Source organism: Schistocerca gregaria, chromosome 2 (genome assembly GCF_023897955.1).
Source record: "Schistocerca gregaria isolate iqSchGreg1 chromosome 2, iqSchGreg1.2, whole genome shotgun sequence".
In the NCBI taxonomy this organism is placed as follows: Eukaryota; Metazoa; Arthropoda; class Insecta; order Orthoptera; family Acrididae; genus Schistocerca; species Schistocerca gregaria.
In genome coordinates, this window is record NC_064921.1 from 996898328 (window position 1) to 996917188 (window position 18861).

Consider the following 18861-nt stretch of genomic DNA (forward strand, 5'->3'; position numbering starts at 1 on the left):
CTATCGAAAATATTCATGTCGTTTTTCTTAGCCCTATTTCCTGGTGAGGCGATACCACATCCATGAAAACTGATATTCCTATGACTAATGATAAGAATGACTAATGCGGAAAGTATGATTGAGAGTGCATACGTTTCTGACTTTAAAAGAAGTATAAAATCTATTAATTTCCTGAGAGACAGAACAGTAGTTCACAGGCTTCGTTAGAGTTGGTTCATAAGCGGCTTGAACGGTGGCTCTACACGACTACCTCTTCCTAGGACACCAGATTAGTATAGAAGGAAGTAGGTTTAACATTTTAAAGTTAGTCAGCATAGTTATTTGGGTAGGAAACTTGTGGTGTGATTGTATTTTTGGTGTTGGACAAATACATCTTCCATTAGAGTATTGCATTCTGAATGACTAATACTTGGGAATCTGTATAGCTTTGATAGTATAGCACATTTGGTGCAGAATCGTGTAACCAATGGATGGTGTGTTTATGCTCTATGATCATTTCTCTCATGCTGGTACCTTCCTGGTACTGGCTCTAGACAGTGTAATAATGCTTCAGAATTGATAACACGGTTGATTTATGTGAATTGTTTCAAAGCCCATCTGTCTGGAGTTCCATCATTTATAAACCACACACTTATTCTCGTCTATCTGTTACATCACTGAAAAGCTCCCATGTCTACTATATACTGATAAGAGGTGCTACCCTCCCCAACACGCATGCATCGAGAGAGATCTTGTGCTTTTGGATGGGTGCCATGGCTAAGACTGGTATTACAAGGAAGAGAGGTGAAGGACAATGCGGGAGCGATCTGTCAATCTTCGACTTGTCCTACCAATGCAAGGATACACTGTGACTCCCACCCACACAGAAAAGAAAGGCCAGTCATAATCATAAATTCTGTACTATGCTCAATGTGCTGGAAATATGAAGATAATCTAATTGCATCGGTGTAGGACGCTGCCTGGTATACTTTGGTGCAAATGGTCAACTGGACATATTGCACTGTCATCTATCTGCATTCTCAATCCAATATATGGTGTCTGAAAAGTAGTGAAGGGGCGATTTCGTCACGAAACAGAAAGTGGGGGGCATTCTGCCATGTCATTGACTGGCATTGAAATTACGAAACAACTGGTCTATTTTGTTGTATATGACCAAATAGATGTATTGTGCAGTGATCTATCTGCATTCACAATCTAGTATGGGGGACTGATGACCTTAGCTGTTTAGTCCCCCTTCAACATCCCAACAACCACCACCACAATCTAGTATCTGGTACTTGCAGACAAGTGGAGGGATAATTTAGCGATGACGCAGAAATTGAGATGCATTCTGCTGTGTCAGTGGCTGGTGTTGAAGTTATGGAACAACTGGTATATATTGATGTATATGACCGAATAGCTGAACTGCACAGTCATCTGTTTCCATTCACTGTCTTGTAGTGGGAGGGGTTATTTAACGATGATACAGAATTTGGGAAGCTATCTACTATGCCACTGGCTGACAGCTAAATTATGGGAAAATTGGTAAAACTGCTAAATTGATCACACTATCAACCATGTTGTGTGTTACCCTCCGTCTTCCCCTGTCAACAGTGTCTTTCCCATCCCATTCGTCCATGGTACACTGTTTCTTACCGCATAATGATTGACTGACACCACTTGATTCATTTGGAGGGATCCTTGGTGGAACACTGGATATCTGCTACTTGTAACTGGGCGTGGCATTAAACATAGAGGTTACCACGTTCAGACTGTTGTTTGGAAGCATTCCTCAATATTGCAGACGCGTCCTATGACCATATGCTGTGATGCCATCCACATGTTTATACACTTTTTTATTTTTTTCGCACCAATGAGGTAACAAGACCTCTTTTTATTTGTACTACCTTATGCGTGTTGTAAATTACACCTCCAGCAGAAAGTCAGCACCGGAACGGTAATGATGTGCTCTTCAAAATGAAACACCGAGACAACTACAACCCCATCTCTCTGGAAGATGAGATCTGTAGGAAACACTCTACAATGTCGGAAATTTCCCCACGTTACCTATACTGTGATGTCTTCTACATTTTTGTCAATGATAAACATGGCCTCTGTGTTTTAATTCTATCAATCTTTGTGTCATGAGAGCTGCATTGTTTACACCATGCGATTTTCAGCTTACTGTGAGAGCCAAAGGATCAAAATATGATAATGTCAGTTTAGCAGCTGATACAGACTTTGAGTTCATGGTAGGAAAACAAAGTGTATGGTGGTGTATAAAGCTATAGTCATACAGTGCTTGGATGTGTTACAGCTGAAAAAACAATGTATTGAACTGCTTATGAAGAATCAATACAGGAACCCTCTCTTGTGATTGATAGTCTATTGGATATTGTCTTCCTCCAGTACAGTCGACAATACTTTATGCAGATCTCTACATGCGACTTTGATACTGGCCGCCTGTTCCAATGGATCAATGTGTGTATATGTCATATGCTCTATGTCAATATGCAGATAGTCGATTTTTCTTTCCTTATTTATAATCAGTGATGGTGCACTTCGTTTCATGATGCAAAATACTAAGAGACGAATTGTATCCTGCAGTCAACAGTAAAAACGATACAGACTTTGCACATAAACTAAACGAAAATTGACTGAGTCTATTTTCATGTAAGGAGAACATTGATTATCATCATGATTGTGTTTTCCTTTAAAAATGCTTGATTATAAGAGATGCATTGACATTAAATAAAATTGTTCTCCATCACAGAAAGGGGGTTGCTTGCAGTGGGGTGGTGTTGGGGGATGGTCCAGTGTGTGCGATATCATGGACACAGGTCCACCTGATCAGAGGGGCGGCATGCAGGGTGGGATAGTACCACTAAATTTCCCTTTTGTGTTAGCGAAGAACTGCCAAATTGAGCACCCATTCGTGTACCCCATCCTGGGGCACAACAGGGGAAGACTCTGCTGTCAGGTATTACAGGGCCTGTGGCTGGCAGAGGCAGTCTCCTTGTTCTCAAGGCAGCCGACCTTTAATAAAGTTATCTGGAGAGTTCTCCAGAATTTTATTGTTGTTCGAGGGGGTCCTGTCTTTCTGAGTAATATGTTTAACAGGTTGCAAGAAGCGTCCTCATCTTGCATTTTCTCTGGCTGTGACTGATTTATGCAGATTGGAGACAGTATATCAATCCCACCAGAAACATCTCTTTGTGGTCTACCAGTGGCAAGATAGAACAGGCCTCTATCTGTGCCAATGATGAGTGGAGGGAGGGAGGGGGAGGGTGTTGTAGGGGGTAAGACTGCCTCCCAGTTGGTTAGTTTGGGAGCACATGTCAAGGAGAATACACAGTCAACTACCACCTCCTCTGCAATCTTTTGGGATGATGATTTTCCCCAGTACATGTGTTGCATTATGGCCTGTTCATTATGAGTGCAGGTTTTTTCACAGCAATTTCAGTGAGTAGTTAGAACAGTGATGCATTTTCTATCAGTTGCAGTAGTGTGATAGTTTTGATTACATTGGCTGCATGGTGATTCTCAAGCAGCCATCTGTAGAAAACTCTGGCATCAAACATCAATAGATATTATCCTCAGCTATATGCTTACAGGTAATATACTTATTAAACTCCTCTCTGCCCAGTATCAGCATCTCGTCAGGTGAATATATATTTCCCACCAAAAAACTGAGGTATTATCTTTCACCCCAGCCTTTTTCTGCCAGCTTGTAGGTTCAAGGTAGAGTTTAGTCTGTGGTATTGTTAAATTTTTTCCCAGTAGGATAACAGCAGTTGTATGACATTGTCAGTTTTTGAGCTGTTTGTGGTTTTAGGCTGTCCTTGTGTAGCAATACACATATAGTCGTATAATTAGGACTGATGTGTATGATCAGTTATAAAATTAGGACCGACAATTACTTCAATTTCCTAACCAAAATAAATAAAGTACACTTACCTAACCTTCCTTTAATGCAGCAGGGCAGTTTCCATGTGTTGGAGGGGAGGGGGGGGAGGGAGGGGTGCACTTGGACTTTCGATCCAAAAGGACCAGTGTTTGAGTCCCAGAAAGGGCACCACCTTTTTCAATTTTCCACTAATTCTGGGAAGGCGGTTGGTGTGGGATGTCAGCATAGCCCATGGACAATGAAATTCCCACCAAAGTTCGAAAGTCCTCCCAAAATTCGAAATTCATGCCAGTATGGTATTTTGTGGAGGGGGAAAGGGAGGGTCAGGAAGGGGAAGGTTATGGGGACCCAAGTGCTGCCTGAGGAAAACATATTATGTAATCTGGGAGTGAGGTGATGCTGGCTATGTTTGGGACTAATTAATTGATCAATTTAATTAATTTGCATATCAATTTGATGTCACAATTGCACCAGCACTGTCCTTACCCTACTACTCACCAGCATTAGTTAAATAAAGAGATAATATTGCGTGAAGGCCGCGTACTGGCGAAACAGCCATTTACATTGAGGAGGAAGATTATAGAGGCGGTAAAAATAGTCCAATGACCTGGTAATATAAATAGAGAGGATATTTTGAGAGTCGTGGAACATATATTGGAAAGACAGATTAGAGGGCACAGGTGGGGGAGTTTTCATTGCAGTTGACAAAATTATTGTCTCTATTGAGGTCAAAGCTCAGTGTGACAGTGAAGTCGTATGGTCACGTGTAACAGTTGTAGGTGAAGCTAAGTTAAGTCTGGGATGTTTTTACCGGCCACCTGATTCCACTGTAACATTTCTAAAGTCATTGAAAGAAAGTCGACTGTCAATAGCAGGTAAATACTCAGATCATACAATAATTGTTAGAAGCGACTTTAACCTGCCTGGTGCAGAATGGGATGTCCATGGATTAATTGTTGGGGTACAGACAGGCAGTCATGTGAAATACTTCTGAACAACTTTCTGAAAATTTTCTTGAGCAGCTAGCTCAGCAGTCCACATTCAATGGAATATCTTGTAGCTAGAAGTAGGCCAGAGCTTATCGACAATGTCAGCATAGAAACGGGGATTAGCGATCATGATGTCATTGTAGCAACTACGATTACAAAAGATAATACATCACTCAAGAAGGCGAGGAGGGTGTTTCTGCTATATATAGAGCAGATAGGCCATTATTAACATCTTTCTTAGACAGTGAATTGGCATCACTTAGTACCAGTAAGATGGATGTAGAGGAATTATGGGCAAAGCTTAAAAAGATTAAAAGTCATGGTCGGGAGAGCCTAGTAAGTGGATAAAGGATGGAAAAGACCCACCATTGTTTAATAAGTTTATTAACGAAATTCACAAGATGTTGAGGGAGCTGAGGCTGTTGCATTCTAGGTTCAAAAGGGGATGCACAATTGACGAGAAGTGAAGATTAGTAGAGATTCATGCGTCTGTGAAAAGATCTATACGTGAAGCAAACAACAAATACCACTGCCGTATCTTACGAAAAGATCTGACAGAGAACCCGAGAAAATGTAAAATCGCCATGCTGGTCTAAGGCTTCCATTCAGTACCCTGTTGACCAGTCTTGTGTGGCAGTTGAAGACAGCAAAACGAAAGCTGAAGGTTTAAATTTCATGTTCAAGAAATCGATCAGGCACGAAAACTGTACAACCATACCGCCATTTGACCACAGGACAGACTCCCATATTGACGACATATAAATAAGCATAACTGGCGTAGAGAAGCAACTTACAGATCTGAAAAAAAAATCACCAGGTGTAGATGGAATCCCGGTTCTATTTCACAAAGGGTACTCTATGGCAATGGCGCCTTACCTAGCTAACATTTATCGTGAATCTCTCACCCAGCACGGAGTCCCAAGAGAGTGGGAAAAAGCGCAGGTAACTCCAGTATATAAGAAAGTTAAGAGAACGAACCCGCAAAATTACAGACCAAAATTCCTAACTTCTGTTTGCTGCAGAGTCCTTGAACACCGTCTCAGTTTGAATATAATAATCTTTCTTGAAGCTAAGAAGGTTATGTCCACGAATTAGCATGATTTTAGAAATCATTCTCGTGTGAAACTCAGCTTGCCCTTTTCTCACATGGTATACTGAGAACTCTGGGTGAAGGTCAACAGGCAGATTCCATATTACTGCCACACTGCAGGCTGTTAACGAAGATACTAGCATAAGAACTAAGTTCACAGATATGTGAGTGCTCGAAGACTTCTTAAATAATAGAGCCTAGTATGTTGTCCTTGATGGCAAGTGTTCATTAGAGGAACGGGTATCGCCAGGAGTGCCCAGTGAAGTGTGATAGTATCACTGTTGTTCTCTATATATATAAATCTTCGGCAGACAGGCTGGACAGCAGTCTGTGCTTATTTGTTGATGATGCTGTGGTGTGTGGTAAGGTGACTGTAGGAAGATACAAGATGACTTAGACAAAATTTCCAGTTGATGTGATGAATGGCAGTTAGTCCTAAATGTGGAAGAATGTCAGTCAATATGGACGAGTAGGAAGAACAATCCTGTAATGTTCGGATACAGTATTACTACTTGATACAGTCAAGGCATTTAAATATTTGGGCATAACACTGCAAAGCGATGTGATGTGGAACGAACATGTGAGAACTGTGGTAGGGAAGGCAAATGGTCGACTTCAGTTTATTGGGAGAATTTTAGGAAATAATTGTTCACCTGTAAAGGAGACCGCATATAGGACGCTAACGCGACCTTTTCTTGAGAACCGCTCGAGAGTTTATAATCCGTACCAGGTTGTATTGAAGGAAGACATTGAAGCAATTCAGAGGAGGGCTGCTATATTTGTTACCAGTACGTTCAAACAACATGTAAGTATTATGCAGATGCTTTGGGAAGTCGAATGGGAGACCCTGGAGCAAAGGCGGCTTTCTTTTCGGGAAAAACTATTGAGAAAATTTAGAGAACTGGCATTTGAAGCTGACTGCCAAACGGGTCTGCTCCCACCACACACATAGCACATGAGGGCCATGAAGATAAGATATGAGAAATTAGGGCTTATTTGGAGGTGTACAGACAATCGTTTGTCCCTCACTCTATTTGTGAGTGGAACAGGAGGGGATTTGAAAAGTAGTAGTACAAGGTATCCTCCGCAACGCAACTTATCGTGGCCTGCAGCCTGCAGGGTATCTACGTAGATGTAAATGTAGAACTGATACAGGTGCACGGCAGACTGCAGTGGTCTTACGTACACAGAGCGCAGGTACAGTCAGCCTGTACCTGGCAACGAGTAAACGGAGCAACGTCACAACTACCGCCTATTCCTAATTCGCCTGTCCCCACCACTGGCAACAAATAATGTTAACACCAACCAAGCACGTTTTTATCCACCAATGACAGGGAATAATATAAATACCAACGAAGAACGCCCAACACACCTCCTACTATCTTCAAGGGCCCTACCAAATTACATAAATGGCTTCCTGCACTACTTTGTAAGATCTATAGTCTCTCTCTCATACAGTATTCAGTTTGAAATAGTGGCCAAAACGTCGGAAAATTTTATATATTGACAAGGCAGTCAACAGCACAGAATAATTTTATTGCCAGTGATAATGGCCATGGAAACCTAGGCTCAGAAAAGCTGAGAAAGAGTCTAAACTTGTTTTAAAAAGTTCAGTCTTTCCCCACTTCAAATGTATGTATAAATCATTTTTTCAATTAAATGTAAGTATGTATATAATATATAATACATTCATAGAAATACATACTGGATAAAATTAATTACTGTTCGTTATACCTTAGACATTGATTGGTTGAAGACTGTGTAAGGTGTCAAGCAAATAACACGCCTTACACTGAATTCCTGAAGCAATTCTGGTTAAATCGATACGTCACACGACATACGTCAAATTGTACGAATTTTTATTGAAATGCGGATAGAATAAACTAGCTGGCATTTCATGAATATAAACCACTAACACTTACATTAGCATTTTTAAAGCAAGTAGTTTGCCAGACACGAGTTACGAGATGCAGTTATGAGGGAAGGGGGATTTTACAAAAGAACGCCCATCCCGTGTTTGGTTAAAAACTTCATAGTGCGACACCTAGCAGACACAATGAGATACCAGAGCCACTATGCAGACCGTCGGCAATAGCTGCCCTTGTCCCTGCTTTTAACGACGACCCTTCGGAAAGCCTTCCTACAGGAACAGGGTGGAACAGGGTGGTAGATGGAAGATACACGTTCAGAGAAACCCAACTCAAAACACCTGTGACTCACTGTTGCCATCTGTGTTAAAACTCACATGAAGGAAAAAGCTGTTTATCTCATTATTATGTAGCAGCCCTACGAAAGAAACAACGTCTGTGATGGGCTACAAAAACTCTAGTGGGTGGAGTTATAACAAATACGAATGCTTTGATTGGCCAGAAAGTAAACATGTGGCCACCAGCTATGGTATAGGCAAATTGTAGACTGAAAATTCGCTCTTTCTCGTGCAGAAAATTGTCGAGTGTTTGAGCAAGGCGACTCGCTCCGCGCTGAGACGATTCCGAGAGTCATTATGTGAACACTTTTTCACAGGCTCATCTTAACTCGTAAGGAGTTAAACTGAAATGTCTCCTACTACGGTGAATCGCGCTGAGCAGGGATAGTTAACACTTGCGAGCGATTTGAGGGCAATGACATACGCACTACTCCAGCCAAATAGCATGTACCGTGACAGTTAATTTAGCTAGGGATCAACTAGGAGTCTCGGCTTCATTGATTATTTAGGAAATGTATCAGACTGGGGTTTAACAGTCGAGAGAGATTTACTACACTCAAAACTGCGGTCTTCTTTGTCTCTCCTTTTTTTCGTATGTTCAACCATGACTTGTAAATAAACATATTCACTATTATTGGGCTTAATTGAAGCAGAAATGCAAGATATCCGATTTAACGAAAAGAATTGATCAGCCACTGTATAGTGCTTCGTAACCTAAAGCTACTGAGTTGTTTTAAATGTGTACTTCTTTGTGATTGCTCTTTACCTACTCCCATCGGTTAATTGGTTATTTCATTGTGCAGTTTTAGCTTAGTTGATATCTCTGGCCCCAATTGCATTTAACTTGTTTGTATTTTTTGGACCACCAGACATGATCATCCACCATCTTAGTATTAAAGAATCTTAGAATAGTTAGGAATTTCGTTTCACAGTTGTAACACCCCATATAAATATTTTAACATCCTTTATGTATTTTTGCTAACACTGCTATGTCATGAAGTCATGCTAAGAGTAAAAACAATCCTGAACGACGAAAATCTATGATTTTCATTTGTTGCTAATACATAGTTACATCTGAACCCGTACGCTAATTTCTGTTAGCGATAACGTTTCCTTTACGGGGAGTATAGTATAACCGACATTGAGATCACTGTCTTATTATATAGCTTCTGAACTCTGCATGTGTGAGATGGTATCTTCCTACCTTGCAGGTCTTAGGTTAAACACAAATTCCTAAAACACTCACAGAGTGTCCTTGCACAACTGTGGTAGAAAGATAGATCAGAACCAGTCTCACACATGTTAGAACTGATTTCTCGGGAGATTTCGTGTAATATAGGTTATCTGCAGCTTCTTGCAAACTAGCACATACTGAACCTCTTGTAGTACCCTGAAATTATGTTGTGTCTCTTCTGTATGCTTCAGGTCCCCCTTGCACAATGTCAATTTGTTTCCACTATTTACTCAGAATTTCCCACGCCTTTCAGGCAAGGAAAAGAAAAGATCGCCTTACCTAATGACCAAATTCGGTGTTATATTTTGGTAATTCCGATGCTATTTTTACCAATATCAATGATAGTTTTGCCCGCTGAAGTGTCATTTTTTACTGATTCTTTTTACATTTGCTAATGGTCTTTCTTTTTGTCTTATTTTATGTCTTTTGTGTTACGGGAAACACGAAAGTACACCTATTGGCTCCACTATGTTTATTGGCATTGGACATCATATTTACATAATTGAATGCAAACTTTAAGTCTATTAAATCCAAACAGTTCAAAAAATATCTCTCCAATCATTGTTTAAAGTAACTCAAAAGAAATAACTGCCAGATCTCCAAAGTTATCTTCATAGTCTACATGTACATCCATACTCCGCAAGCCACCTGACGGTGTGTGGCGGAGGATACCTTGAGTACCTCTATCGGTTCTCCCTTGTATTCCAGTCTTGTGTGGTTCGTGGAAAGAAAGATTGTCGGTATGCCTCTGTGTGAGCTCTCTTCACGAGATATACGTAGAAGGGAGCAATATACTGCTTGACTCTTCGGTGAAGATATGTTCTGGAAACTTCAACAAAAGCCCGCAGCGAGTTAATGAGCGTCTCTCTTGCTGAGTCTTCCACTGGAGTCTGTCTCTGAGCTCCGCAACGCTTTCGTGATTACTAAATGATCCTGTAACGAAGTTCGCTGCTCTCCGTTTGATCTTCTCTATTTCTTCTATCAACCCAGTCTGGTACGGATACCATACCGGTGAGTCATTATTCCACCGTTCGGTTACACTTCACAACAATGTTAAAATATTCTATAGGAGTCAGTCTTTGAACCAGGAAGGCAAACAGACTTCAGGAATGCAACAGCCTTTAGAAAATGCTCACACTCCCTGCTGCCACAAACGTTACTTTTCCAGTATATTCTGAACGAATTTGTGCCGTTCAGAATACCTTTGTCACTGACACCTGTCACTGCAGGTGTACATAATACAGGGCGTTCGGAAATTCCAGTTACAGACTTCTAGGACTTGTAGAGGGAAGTGAGTACATAATATTTTGCACTGGTACTCATGACTAGAAACGTACCGTTTCCGTTGCACGACGGTTTCAGTTCAGATATTTAACTCATCCACTTCTGCTTGAGGACTTGAATTAGGAGTGACAAACCACAACTATTAGGTAACAGTTCGAAAGGAGACATAACGAAATATCCATTTATCGCTTAAGCACATCTGTAGGTATTAGCAATTAAACATTACGTGTTTACATTATCCTTAATCGAAAAAGAACAAAGTGTACTGTACATGCAGAACAGTACTGATGCATTAGAACAGCGGCTCGATGTGGCGAACACCAGCGTTGTTGCAGACATTGCACCTACGAAGCACGTTCTGGTACACACTCTCCACCCCACCTGATGTATCTCAAATTTTTAGTGCAGCGGCAAGACGTCGTGCCAGCAGATCTTCTTCTATCTCTACAGGAGTCTCGTAAATTAAACTTTTGGATACGACCCCACTAGAAGTAGTACACGTCATCCTGTGTGCCCTATTGCATACCAGGAAAAGCAAATCTGAGACTTTTCTCTTTCCCTCAGTGGAGGTGGATTCCTTACACATCTGAACTGAAACAATCGTATAACGGAAACGGTACGATTCTGGACATGGGCTCCTATTCAAAATATTATGTACTCAATGCCCCCTGAAAGTTCTAGAAATTTGTAGTAGAAATTTCCGACCACCCTGTATGCCCTTAGCCATGCGACAATTAAACGAGTTCATCTTTATAATCCTAGCGTTGAGACAATAACCTTGTGCTGTGCAGGCAGCTTTGTATGTACAGTTTTGGGGCTATTGGAATAGTCCGACTACGCTCATGCTCATAAATTAAGGATAATTGCAGAATGCGGTGCCACACAACGTGGCACTACACAAAACTGGTGCTAATACATAGGCACATAGGGTACACACTCGACACAGATCTGTAAGTCCACGGTATTGGTGATAAGTTGAGAAAACCGTTCCGAAACACATGTGCTACAAAACACCACTGTTTCCTGCGCGTGAACCCGGCATCAACATGGGATATGATCCCATGCACACGTACACAGGCCACACAACGGGTTGGCATACTCTGGATCAGGTGGTCGAGCAGCTGCTGGGGTATAGCCTCCCATTCTTGCACCAGTGTCTGTCGGAGTCCGATACACCTGACTCTGTCAAAGGCATGCAGGGCTGTACATACACCAATCATAATCCAACCCCACACCATCAAAGCACGACCTCTATACAGGCCCCTTTCAAGGACATTAAGGGGTTGGTATGTGGTTGCTGATTCAGCCTAGATGAAAACCCGGGCGAGGATCACTGTTTAGACTGTACCTGAACTCGTCCGTAAACATAACCTACGACCACTGTTCCAATGGCCATGTACTGTGCTCTTGACACCAGGCTTTACGGGCTCTCCTGTGAGCAGGGGTCAGTGGAATGCACCTTGCAGGTCTCTGCGCGAATAAACCATGTTTGTTCAGTCGTCAAATGGCTCTGAGCACTATGGGACTTAACATCTGAGGTCATCAGTCCCCTAGAACTGAGGACTACTCAAACCTAACTAACCTAAGGACATCACACACATCCATGCCCAAGGCAGGATTCGAACCTGCGACCGTAGCGGTCGCACGGATCCAGACTGTAGCGCATAGAACCGCTCGGCCACCCCGACCGGCTGTTCAGTCGTCTGTAGACTGTGTGTCTGGAGATAACTGTTCCAGTAGCTGCAGTAAGGTCCCGATCAAGACTACCTGCAGTACTCAATGGCCGTCTGCGGGCACTGATGGTGAGATATCGGTCTTCTTGTGGTTTGTACACTGTGGGCGTCCCGTACTGTAGCGTCTGGACACGTTTCCTGTCTGCTGGAATAATTGCCATAATCTTGAGGTCACACTCTGTGGCACACGGAGGTCCCGTGCTACGAGCTACTGTGTCTGCCCGGCCTCCAGTCGCCCTAGTATTCTACCCCACATAACGTCATCAATATGTGTTCTTTGAGCCATTTTCAACACACAGTCACCGTTAGCACGTATGCACCGTACTCTGACATGCACCAACACGCCTCTGTGTATGTGGACTGCTGCCAGCAACACCGTGCGACGACCACAGGTCAAATGCACCACATGGTCATTCCCCGAGGTGATTTAAACCCGCAAACCACTCACCAGGGAGTTGTTTCACCATGTATCAGCATTATCGTTAATTTATGAACATGAGTGTAGTTTGAAGATGGTACCAAGTGCCTTTCATTGTTTTCTTCACCTCTTGCGGAGATATTTCTCCCGCGTTTCAAAAGCTTGCATGTCTCATCACCAAAAATTCCTTTTTACAGAATAATGGAGCCACCTTCAAACTCTTTCTGTTTCGAATAGAGGTATCAGTTTCTCAGCTGACGCCCCATTTCCAGACAACATTTCACAACAATATGTATCACAATCGATGAGCTTTGAAGAGATTTTTTAATGCATAGGTAGTTTCATAGTACACAAGTATAAATACGATAATCACCAAAACTGGTATTTCAGTTTCATAAAAGCGTAAGCCGGCCCGATTTGCTCTAAATACCCAACCATAGCACACTACATGTGACATCATGCAGACGTGTTCCTGGCGTTACAACAGTACCATGAAGAAGTTGATTTAAGTATTTAATCAATATTGCCCCTACTTCTACTATCTGATGAATGGAGGTTGTAGTGATAGAGCGGTCTGTAGAGTGGTCCGAGGTCTGAGTTAGCCCGAAATGTGACAATGTCTCTGTGAATTGACGAAGCCAATGTCTGTAGCTTCATAAGAAGCAATCACACACTACTGCACCATAATTTAAAATCTTACGTCTATCGTATGTGATGACAGTGATTTTTTGTGGCCTAGGGTATCCCGTTCTGTGATGAGCAGTTAGAAGATAACCGATCAAGCGTCATGTCGATTTACCTGTTTGCCAATTCTTTGGTTGCTTCCGTATTTACTGTTGTGTTCAACGAAAATTTAAGGTTTAATTGATGCACTACATTAAAAATCTCTAAAAGAAATACTTCGTTTGTGGTCTGGTTTGTTGTGAAGAAGTTGAGGTAGATGCGATATCGGCATATACACTCCTGGAAATGGAAAAAAGAACACATTGACACCGGTGTGTCAGACCCACCATACTTGCTCCGGACACTGCGAGAGGGCTGTACAAGCAATGATCACACGCACGGCACAGCGGACACACCAGGAACCGCGGTGTTGGCCGTCGAATGGCGCTAGCTGCGCAGCATTTGTGCACCACCGCCGTCAGTGTCAGCCAGTTTGCCGTGGCATACGGAGCTCCATCGCAGTCTTTAACACTGGTAACATGCCGCGACAGCGTGGAAGTGAACCGTATGTGCAGTTGACGGACTTTGAGCGAGGGCGTATAGTGGGCATGCGGGAGGCCGGGTGGACGTACCGCCGAATTGCTCAACACGTGGGGCGTGAGGTCTCCACAGAACATCGATGTTGTCGCCAGTGATCGGCGAAAGGTGCACGTGCCCGTCGACCGGACCGCAGCGACGCACGGATGCACGCCAAGACCGTAGGATCCTACGCAGTGCCGTAGGGGACCGCACCGCCACTTCCCAGCAAATCAGGGACACTGTTGCTCCTGGGGTATCGGCGAGGACCGTTCGCAACCGTCTCCATGAAGCTGGGCTACGGTCCCGCACACCGTTAGGCCGTCTTCCGCTCACGCCCCAACATCGTGCAGCCCGCCTCCAGTGGTGTCGCGACAGACGTGAATGGAGGGACGAATGGAGACGTGTCATCTTCAGCGATGAGAGTCGCTTCTGCCTTGATGCCAATGATGGTCGTATGCGTGTTTGGCGCCGTGCAGGTGAGCGCCACAATCAGGACTGCATACGACTGAGGCACACAGGGCCAACACCCGGCATCATGGTGTGGGGAGCGATCTCCTACACTGGCCGTACACCGCTGGTGATCGTCGAGGGGACACTGAATAGTGCACGGTACATCCAAACCCTCATCGAACCCATCGTTCTACCATTCCTAGACCGGCAAGGGAACTTGCTGTTCCAACAGGACAGTGCACGTCCGCATGTATCCCGTGCCAACCAACGTGCTTTAGAAGGTGTAAGTCAACTACCCTGGCCAGCAAGATCTCCAGATCTGTCCCCCATTAAGCATGTTTGGGACTGGATGAAGCGTCGTCTCACGCGGTCTGCACGTCCAGCTTGAACGCTGGTCCAACTGAGGCGCTAGGTGGAAATGGCATGGCAAGCCGTTCCACAAGACTACATCCAGCATCTCTACAATCGTCTCCATAGGAGAATAGCAGCCTGCATTGCTGCGAAAGGTGGATATACACTGTACTAGTGCTGACATTGTGCATGCTCTGTTGCCTGTGTCTATGTGCCTGTGGTTCTGTCAGAGTGATCATGTGGTGTATATGACCCCAGGAATGTGTCAATAAAGTTTCCCCTTCCTGGGACAATGAATTCACGGTGTTCTTATTTCAATTTCCAGGAGTGTACAATATAACCGGAACAGAGCTTGTTGGATGTAGGAGATTTTCGTTTGACGTCACATCCGGGACTTCCATTCCTTACGTGGGGAATGTGCTGTAACTTTAACGGTATTCGTGGACCGCAGCTTTGAGGAAAAGTTCAGATAAAATTTCAGCATCACATAACTATCAGTTTCCAATATTTTAAACAGCTGTCCTCAGATTAACGATATTTTTACGTGGGGACGGGATAAATTTAGCAACAGTTTGTATAAACCGCCGATTTCGCGTTATTTTCTCAAAAACCACCGATATAGTGTTATTTTTTGCGTTATTGCTTATGCTAAATTTTCATCTCTGCAATTTTGATTTCCTTGCGGTGACCTCCAAATATTGCCCTGAGCCAGAACTGTGTTGTGCGTAATCCAGAAAGTGTTGTGACATGACAAGCTACATTCCACAAGAGACTCATAATTAGATGGAGAGAGAGAATATGAAAAAGGTGGTCCTTAAAATTATGTGAGGTAATTAATGCTTGCTTTTTAATAATTTGTGGATATTTTAGTCATAACACTTGACGTATAAAACACACATTCGTCGTGAGGTAACTGATGGTGACGTAATCTCTCTTATCCTTCCAAACCATGACAGCATCAGCTACTCCTTCGCGACAGGTGGCACTAAACAGGGAGGTTACAATTTTCTGGAAATTTACAAGCAGATTGCTCGCTTACATGAAGCGTATTCCCTGTGACCTGTACCAGGGGCGTACATGGAAACCCATGGTCAGCGGTTCTTATCGATGTCATATTATGAAAGAGATTATGAAATTTACATACATGACCAACGTTTCATTTTATCGTAACTGTCCATGATTTCTTCACGTCTGAGGTCAGTGAAAAATCAACAACTTCAATGATTATATTTCTCTCCTTTTTTATTAAATTCCATTTTAGATGATATGGATTTTTTCCCCTCCTTTCAATAAGTCTCATACAAAAACAGGGCCTTGAGTATCTCTCAGCTTCGGAACAATGATTGTTGCAAGAACTGAGATAAAAATCTGTTTCTGGAGTAATTTTAGCAACATGATGGCGTCATATGAAAACAAATTATGAAGAAATTTTCACACTCAGATGCTTCGCAAAAATACTCCCATAGCTCAAGAGAACCAAAAGAAAAGCGTTGCATAGCATTATAATTTGGCGGTCCTGAATTACACTGGTCTTTTCACTTGGACACACACACACACACACACACACACACACACACACACACACACAAACACACACACACACACACACACACACACACACACACACACACGAACCACGCAAATCATACACGTATTTCGTACGGGTGTTGCAACTGTTTTACCTCCTCACCATCTGCGGTACTGCACCTCGTAGCAACTTCTGCTAATAGCGTTTGAGCTTAGTTACTGCTTGTATTTTAAAACTATCACGCTACAGAATAACTCTACAAAAAATTAAGTTCGTTGAGGATGAGTAAATTATATGCCAAATTATGTTATCAGATTATTAAAATGAGCCAAACCTGTATTTATTTTATTTCGCACGATTCGCGCTGAATAAGCGTGTTGGTAGCAGTAGTTTCAGATGATATTTCCCGGAAACGATCAACACGATGGAGTGAGTGGAGGAAACGCATCGAGACATGTATGGGATTTCTGTACGAAAATCAGAATGGGTGTTTAGCTGCTATTCGCACTTAGTTATCAATATTATCACCTTGTCCCTTACGTTCACCATTCTAGAACAGCAAGAAATTATCAGACACTTCTGGACTGTAAATAGGTTTTTAAAAGTTCGCCGGCCGCTGTGACCGAGCGGTTCTAGGCGCTTCAGTCCGGAACCACGCGGCTGCTACGGTCGCAGTTCGACTCCTGCCCCGGGCACGGATGTGTGTGATGTCCTTAGGCTAGTTAGGTTCACGTAGTTCTAAGTTTAGGGGACTGATGATCTCAGACGTTATGTCCCATAGTGACTAGAGCCATTTTTTTTAAAAAGTTTAGGGATTGTCTTTGTCTGTTTTTATTTCATTACAGTGGAGGTGCAATGGGTATCTCTGACACTCTTACTGTTATATTTGCACCTCGTACTTGAGCTCTCAATGGGATAATAATTTTAATTCTATGCGCCGATACTTAATGTGCCTCATGATACAACATAAGCACCCAGAAAATGTATACACACCCCCATTTAAGCATTTAAATAATGTTACCGTTGTCACTGTCTGCGCTAGTTCTGGTATTTTAAGAAGCACAACCTCGTATCTACCACAAATAGGAATCGTTTTGCGCGTGTACTCCATGTTATTCCTGGCCTAATGCCGCATCTTCATGTGGTTGGCCTGTTAATCTGAATTTGGCAGTGTTTAGAGAGTGGCCGGATGTCCTTCGTCCCCCCTGCCCCTCCCCCTCCCCTTCCCCCTTCCCCTCCCCTTCCTCATGGACGGAATCTGCGTAATCCTTCTGTTTTCGTCTACTGTTCTCACATGAACAATGTGAGAATATTTTCGGTATGTATGCGACTCATGTAACTGAGGTGGGAGTTGGGTACCAGCCCGGTGTTCACCTAGTCGGCTGTGGGAAACCGCCTGAAAACCACCCTCATGTTGGTCGGTACATAGACCGGCGTCGTTATTCCACCGGGCGGGTTCGATCTGGAACAGGTGTGTCTCACCAAATCTCGGGAGCGGTATGATAACGAGAGCGGCTGGACTTGTGTTTTGCTTCTATAAGCCTATGCCTATTTTGTATAACTTACCGCGAAACAGGAACATTTATAATAGAAACCTTTACAAATAATTTGAAGAACATCGTTTACTGCAAAAGGATGTTAATATTTGTCTCTTGAACAATCAGTTTCGGTGCACAGATCATCATCAGGTTCGTAAAAGCATTTACAACAGCATATTAGGCGATATAAAATCAGCGACGTCAGATAATGAAAGCCATAAATTTGTCATTGTCACATAGTAATATAAATTACATCGTCAATCATAATATTTGGGAGACAGTGCACTCATTCATGCTACATCAACAGCCAGCATGAACGCTACGAACGGAGGAAGTCTACATACTCAGTGTTCTGTCGCTACATGACAACCTACACTCACCGAAATTGTAGAGTGTCCTGAAGGATATTCCAGGCGTCCACCAGATATCCGGTAGGTAATGTTGACCCATTCTTGACGAACACGTATGGCTCCAGCTGTAGGGAAGAAGATAGAAACTTCAATGTATAGAATGTATTGATTTCAGTTTAGCGTTAGAAGTGTAGCATAAAGCTTTCCACAACACTAAACAATTAGCAGTTACCTTGCTAGCTTGCATTTTAGCTGCAGTTCTTGAGGCTGTCATATGAAGTGTTTCTGGCCATATCAACCCAGTAACAGTATGAAGAAAAGAACTTATTTGACAAACAGTTTTCGGTGCGAGTAAATGTGTGAAATCATTTTTGTATCGCACGCGACTTTTTACCTGTGTAACACCCTACGTATCAGAGCATAAATCTACCGAGGCGAGTCTGCCTCCAAGGTAGAATTGAGAGAGCTTTCTCACTCTCCCCTTAACTGATTCCCGCAATTTTTTGTACACAAATTTAGCAAATTTATAATCTTGTAAGCAGGTTTGTTAGAAATGTAACAC